The 7,267-nt window shown below is 49.4% G+C and overlaps 1 pseudogene across 1 annotated transcript; it reads left to right on the plus strand.

The window, feature by feature from the left end:
* The first annotated feature begins 1,591 nt into the window (after positions 1–1,591).
* Positions 1,592–2,061, plus strand: LOC114637533 (annotated as a pseudogene). The gene has a single exon (XR_003713764.1). The product of XR_003713764.1 is annotated as a 40S ribosomal protein S15a pseudogene (transcript).
* Positions 2,062–7,267: the final 5,206 nt, after the last annotated feature.

Below are 7,267 nucleotides of genomic sequence, written 5' to 3' on the forward strand. Positions count from 1 at the left end.
TTAAAGGCGTGCACCACCACTGCTTGTCCCTCACCATCTTCTAGACCAGTTGTTCTCAAGCTTCCTAATGCTGCAACCCTTTAATACAGTTCCTCATGTTGTGGTGACCCCCAACCATAAAATTATCTTCCTTGCTACTTCACAACTGTAAAGTTCTTAGTGTTGTGAACGATAATGCAAATCTCTGATAGGCAGGATATGTGATGTGAGACTTCCATGAAACGGTCGCCCAGGGGTTACAACCCACAGGATGAGAACCACCGGTCTAGGCCCATCTTTGGCCTAAGTATTGAACAAAGTTCTTGACCATTTGTCCTCCAGATCCCCGACCTTGGTGACCTCTGCCTCAGTGGTCACCTCTATGCAGGTGACTTCCATAGCCCATGCTCACGGCAGAGTTCCAGTCCTGTCTCATCTACTCAAGGAGCTCCTCCTGCAGCCTGACCATACCACCTCAGCCTCACCACACAACATGGTGATGTTATAGCTTTTTTTTTTCCCAAGCAAATTCCTTCCTTCCCCATCTAACTTTCATTACTTCACAACACCTCCACTCCTGAAGTCCTTCCTCCCTTACCCTGGCGAGAAACCAGCTACCGAATCCTAAATGCTCCTACTCCTCCATCCCCACCTCCTTACCTGCCACACCCTCTCCCTGATAGCTCCTATCTCTTCCTTCCAGCTGCCACCTCACACCCATGCACGTACACACCCTGTTCAATCAAAGGAGTCTACCCAGGGTACAATTTGAATGAGATTATTTCTCTCCTCAAAAACTTTAAATTTCTCCATATTGTTTATAGCAATATTTCTCAAACTTTCTTGGTGGTAAAAATACAGACTCCCACTCCCCACCCCCGTCCTCATGAATCAGAATCTTTGAGCAGGGCCCGATGTTCTGTATTTTTAACACACATCCAGGTGACTTTTAGTATCAAAAGTTTTTCTTTCTTTCTTTCTTCTTTTTTTTTTTTAACGGAACGCTAGCATTTAGGATAACAGTCTGGCATTCGAGGATCTCTGTACCCAATTCCAGGATCGACCTCACATTCTCCTCTGTATTTTGGATGCTGCTAAGCCAGACCTCTCCTATGTTTCAAGACCCAACTAAAAGGCCACCTCCTCCATGACGATCTTCCTGATTCTTCCAGCTAAGAATCATCTCTCTCATGTTGGAACTGATGTCACCCTTTAGTCTAACTGTGTGTGATCAGCAGTCATCAGAGCCTAGCTCACAGAGCGCTGTTGGCCCCTTTCCCTCCCCCTTTATCCTCTATGCTCTTTCATGTTACCATTGCAGCCACTAGAACCAAATAGACTAGGTCCGAATCCCAGATTCCCCCACTTGTGCCTCAGTTTCCCTATCTGTAAAACAGTTGGTATGAGGACTAAATTAACATGCATTGTCTTTAGTTTTGGAGTCTGGGGAATCCAATGTCAAGGTACCAACAGATGCCACATCTAGTGAGAACCTGTTCCTGGTTTGCACATAGCTACGGTGACGCCACCCCTCCATATGGCAATGAGCAGAGGGAGAGGAAACAGGCGATCCACATCTCTTCTCATAAGAACACTAAACTGGCTACTCTCTTTCTGCCATCTTCCCTCGCCGTCACCATGGTGCGAATGAATGTTCTGGCGGATGCTCTCAAGAGCATCAACAACGCCGAAAAGCGAGGCAAACGCCAGGTCCTCATCAGGCCGTGTTCTAAAGTCATCGTTCGGTTCTTAACTGTGATGATGAAGCATGGTTACATTGGTGAATTCGAGATTATTGATGATCACAGAGCTGGGACGATCGTGGTGAACCTCACAGGCAGGTTGAACAAGTGTGGCGTTATAAGCCCTAGATTTGATGTTCAACTCAAAGACCTAGAAAAATGGCAGAACAATCTGCTCCCATCACGCCAGTTTGGTTTCATTGTGCTGACAACTTCTGCTGGCATCATGGACCATGAAGAGGCAAGACGAAAACATACTGGAGGGAAAATCCTGGGATTCTTTTTTTAAATGTAAAGCATAAATAAAAAGCCTTCGTGGACTGTGAAAAAAAAAAAAAAAGAACACTAAACTGCCTCTGAATAACACATGCCTGTAATCCTAGTATTCCAGCAGTCAAGGGGATAGTCCTGCAAGTTAGACAAACCTACACAGGGAGACTCCAGTTTCACAGAAAACAGTAGTAAGCTCATTATGTTGTGCCCCCATTGTGTGATTGTCTCCTGGAGATTCCCTACCTCCTAATGCTCTCACACTGGAAGCTGAGATGTTAGCCTATGACAAAGTGAGGTTCAGTGTATTAATTCCTTTTTCTTTTGCTCCGACAAAATGCTGGGCAGAAGCAACTTACTTTGGCTCACTGTAGGAAGGGATGGTCCATCATGGTGGGGAAAGCCTAGCAGGAGTGAGAGACAGCTGCTCACATTGAGTTCCCAGTCAGAAAGCAGAGGGGTGTGAATTCTGGTGCTCCGCTCACATTCCCCACCCCTGACCCCATGCCGGTGTAATGGTGCTGCCCGAATTTACAGTGAGTCTTCCCGCTCCATGAACTCACTCACAGGCATGCCCAGAAGCTTGTCTCCTAGGCGACTCTAGGTCCTACCAAATCGACAGTCACACACTTGGCATGCAGTACACAGCTAGAACTCATTCATCATTAGCTGTGATACACAAGAGACCTTGACAATATTCTGGCTCAACTCTGCCTGTCCATTGGATAGCTTTGGGAAATCCAGAAACCTGGGCCTGATCTCAAACCAATGATCCTTGGGGTAAGGTCCAGGCCTGGCACATAAACATGAAGCTAGGATGAGAATCGTTCACTTAACCAGTCAGTGGAAATAGAGAACTTATTCAATTATTCTTGGTAAGTCCGGTAAGTTTCTGTATTGAAACCCTTCCTTCTCTCAAAACCCATCCAGCACAACGTCTAGCATGAAGCCAGTCTCTGCTCTAGTGCTTGTGAGATGGGGACATCTCCCGAGTGGACCTGTGTGATCCATGTGCAGAGTGTGTGATGCCACGGGGCTGGAGAAGTTGTAGGAAGATTAAGGAAATGGAGAAATCGCAAAGGCTCAGCACCCACTCTGGGGAAGTAGAGTCAAAGGCTGGGGTGGTGGGATTTGGAGACCAAAAGGAGCACAAGTGTGGGAACCGTGGCTTTGGGTTATGGTGGTCTTTCCAGTACTTGCCCAGAATGAGGCATGCAGTAAGATCTCAACAAGCACAGGCTGAATGTCTCAGTGACTCCGTAGCATCAGAAGGAGTGCACACTGTTGATTATGCCACATTCCTATAGGGAAGAGATCCTGGACTTTAAGAGAAATTGAGGCAAAGAAGAAGCCAACCTCCCTAGAATTCTGAAAGTGCATTACATTGGAGGGAGGCCACGGCTCGGTGTGCCAATGTTTACAGGGTGCCCTGTCCTAGTTGGGCACGCAGAATGCCAAAGAGACACGCAGACAAACAGAACTCTATGCTGGGTGAAGAAGAAGGGCATGGTAAGAGAAGAAGGAGGCAGGCAGGAAGGAGGAGGCTAGGGGCCAGGCCAGGCTGTCTCTTGATAGGGAGAAGGGGAGGGTGGGGAGCTCTGGGCCAGTGGCTGGGTCAGATCTTCAGCCAAAGTAAACCTACCTCAGGGGGCTGGAGGACCATTCCTTCCCCACACAGATGGAATCAAAGGCAAACAGGAACCCTGCAGGGCCCAGCTGTGACCCCTGCCCCCAAACTCAGCAAGGTCCATTAACCCTCTCCTCCTCATATTTCCACGGTCCAAAAGATCTCTGGAACATGCTTTCACCTAACATGCTTTCACAATCCAAACGATCTCTGGAAACAGCCTCACCTGTTGTATGCTCTCTGAATACCAGCAACAGATGCCAGCTTCCCCAGTACAAAGGATACCAGACGCTGCCCACCTCCCAGTAGCTCTGTGTAAAATATAGAGGTCATCTTTGCTAACTAGAAAACAAACAGGCCTTTCCTTGTTTCTATGCCAAAAGCTAAAGGGTCCAGACTCATTTCCTATAATCACCCAAATTGAAGTAGACACACCTGTACCTTACTAACAGACTGGGCAGGAGAAATTGCCCCTCGTCTCCTCTCAGCCCAGAGCAACAGCAGACTACTGCTCCCCTGAGCTGGGCATGAGTAAGAGGAAGTAGCCCAGAGTTTGGGGAGCACCAGAAGTGAAAGGAGACCTCACAGGCTTTCTGGCACCCCTTGTCACTAGGGAGACAAATTAGGTGACAGCCTGTCCAAGGTCATACAAGTGGCTGGAGGGCCCACTGGGACCGGACTTTTAGGCAAGTGTCCACTGCACTAGTCCATGACCCTGACTCCGAGAAAGACAGGTGCACCACCGAGCCTGAGACAGCAGACATGGAAATCTTTTCTTTTTAAATATCCTTAACACCTCCACGCATGTGTTCCGGTAGAAACCCAATGCAGACCTTTCTGGATCCAGGGAAGCAAGGAAAGCAAAAAGATTATGGGTCAGAGGCAGGAAGACCAGGAGGCTGCTTCTCAGTGCCTTTATCTTTCTCTTTTCAGAATTCTATACAATGTTTTTTGAATAATCAAAAAAGGACAAGAAACCCAGCTGGTGGAAAGATTAAAGATGGCAGGTGGCAGGAGAGTCCGAGGAAAAGATCTTTTAGAAACTACACCAAGTACACCGAACAGAGAGACCGCGAAGAAGATAGAGGAAGAGATGAGAAGAAAATACACATAGGCCCTGTATTCAGTGGGGAAAACTGAGGTAGTAGCGGGCCTAGGACAGCTACATCTGTGACTTGGACCCCAGTATTCCCACCACCAGGCCCCTACAGTCTGAGGGAATGGAGTGGAGAGCTAGGAAGAAAGGGAACACCAATTAAGGCCACCCTGGGCCTTCTAGACTCCCAACTAATTGTTCACCCCATGATGGTCTTTCTTTGAAAGAAAACAGATGTCACCCACACCCCAGAAGGCTCCAGAAGTCTGTCAGCCTAGACAAGATCACATTAGAAAGGAAGATGAGAGGTGCGGGGACTGGGAGAGACAGGACAGCCCAGGGGGCTGGCAGCAGGAGATGCAGGCAGAAGGGACAGGACAGGAGCAGAGGAGTGGGGTGAGGGGGTGGGGGCGGAGGGAGGGACAGGGGAGTGATGGGGCCTCTCCCATCTCTTCCTTCCCACCCTCTGTTCCTCCCACTCTCTCTTTCATGATCTTGAAACAACCTTCAAGTCTGGGCTGGAGGCCCCAGGAGGCCAGTCACTTAGGAAACAAAACTGTTTCGTTTATGAGTCCATCTGCAGCTGAGCGCCCACCCTCCCCCTTACACACTCTCCCATGGACTCTCACGTACACCCACAGTAATGCACAGCTTTCCCTGTAGCACACGTGAATGCTCGCACACGGACACGTGCACACCACATACTCCTATGCAGACAACTAATTTGTAAAAGATGGAGCACACATCCAAGCAAGCACTGGCCTGTCCCCATCAATCTAAAGGGGAGGGGGGACAGGCTCTCTCATCTTGTCTGCGTTGGCTTCACAAACTTGCTATGTAGCTTAGGGTGGACTTAACATTCTGATCCTCCTGTCTCTACCTCCCAGGGACTGGGATTATAAGCATGTTCTACAACTCTCACATTAGGGGTATTTGGGATAGAACCCAGGAACTGAGCCACTTGCCCAGACAGAAGCTCCTTTGGAATTAGTACTTGGTACATTCCTACCCATGGGATCCCAGACACGAGTGTCCCCTTTGGTCATAACTAGCACTCCACCTCCACACTAATACATGTTCCTATCACTCTCAGCTTCCTACGCTGTATACACAGCCTTACTTCCCAGATCTCTGCCAGCCGAAAATGGCTCAGGCCTTTTCCATCTTGTCCCTTGTGACCTCTTTCTACTCTTGAGTTTTCTCTAAAGACCACTGCAGCCTTCCCACCTCCTGCTCTCAGGTCTTTCTGTTTTCCTCCTTTGTTCCTTTCTTAACTCAAATGACCCCCAGTTAGCCAACCTGGGTACCAGAGATTACAGGGCCAGAAGTCTACCTCCACTGTGATCTGGGGCCTGAGATAGATGCCCATACTTCCATGAAGGGAGTAGTCAGGGAGGTGTGGGTGGGTGAAAAGCTGTAGGTTTTCTGCCGACTGTCGCCTGTTGCCACTCAAGTATACCAGCAGAGCACAGTGTCCTTGGGGCTGTGGTCACCCAAATGCAGGACATGGCAGGGAGCCCTAGCAGGCTTTGCAAGCAGAGGAAGGGCACAATCCTTTCCGTTACTGAGCCTGGCTACAGACAGCAGAACCAGGGCGTGGGAAGGTCTGGACGATACTGGAAGGTGCCAGCAGGGGTGGGAGGAGGGGGGATGGACACAGGAGCTCAGAGCCTTGTGGTTTTCTTCAGTCAAACCTTATATCTTGAAGAGGCTAAGGAGATGACTCAGGAACTCTAGCCCAGGCCGATAGATGCCATTTATACCCCAAGGGACCATCTATTAACCCCTAAACCCCACAGATCCAGTAGCCTTTGGGTAAATTTTCTAGAGCCTTCTTCCCTGGCTTTACGTCTTCAGCTGCTCTCTGTGTCCTTGACATGATTTTCCAGTCTCATCTACTCCAGACCCAAGTCAGAGCCTGGAATGGACCATGGACCATGAGAAACTCCAAGCGTGCTTATTTAGCCCATCCTTCCTGCCTGGGCCCAGGAGGAAGCAGTAGGGCAGGTAGGAGCTGACCCTCTGCTGCCTGTAATGGAAAAGTCTCAGCTGCAGAGCCGGAGGTGGCCAGCTATTTAGGGAATTCAGATGTGAGCCCTGTGCTCTGAGAGTAGATTTCCTGGACAAGAGGTCCATAATCCCTCTACAGGGAGCTCCCTCCAGGGCCAGAGGGGGCTCAACCCAGCCAGCCCAGCCAACGGGTACCTTAGGCCTCCTGCCAAAGCCCCATTCCCTCCCTCCTTCCCAGTCAGGGTTCTCAGACCTGCCCCTGCTCAGCGGGTGTCCACTCACTCCATCTCTGTGCCTAGAGAAATGGGGACACTGCAGGAGAAACTTGTCCTCTAACTGTCCCTGATAGGTGGGGGCAGAAAATTTTCTTCTCTCTATCCCCAACGTCTATTCTTCAGCTCTTCATCAAATGAACTATGCCAGCGCCCTGAGAGCAGCTGCTGTCATGAGTTATCTGCTCTGTTCAGGTTTCTATTGAGAATAACATTGAAAATACCTTCCCAGCTGGAAGTGAAACCCCCTTTCTCTCCCCAGGTCCAGCTT

Source organism: Grammomys surdaster, unplaced genomic scaffold (assembly GCF_004785775.1).
Source record: "Grammomys surdaster isolate TR1022 unplaced genomic scaffold, NIH_TR_1.0 125341, whole genome shotgun sequence".
In the NCBI taxonomy this organism is placed as follows: domain Eukaryota; kingdom Metazoa; phylum Chordata; class Mammalia; order Rodentia; family Muridae; genus Grammomys; species Grammomys surdaster.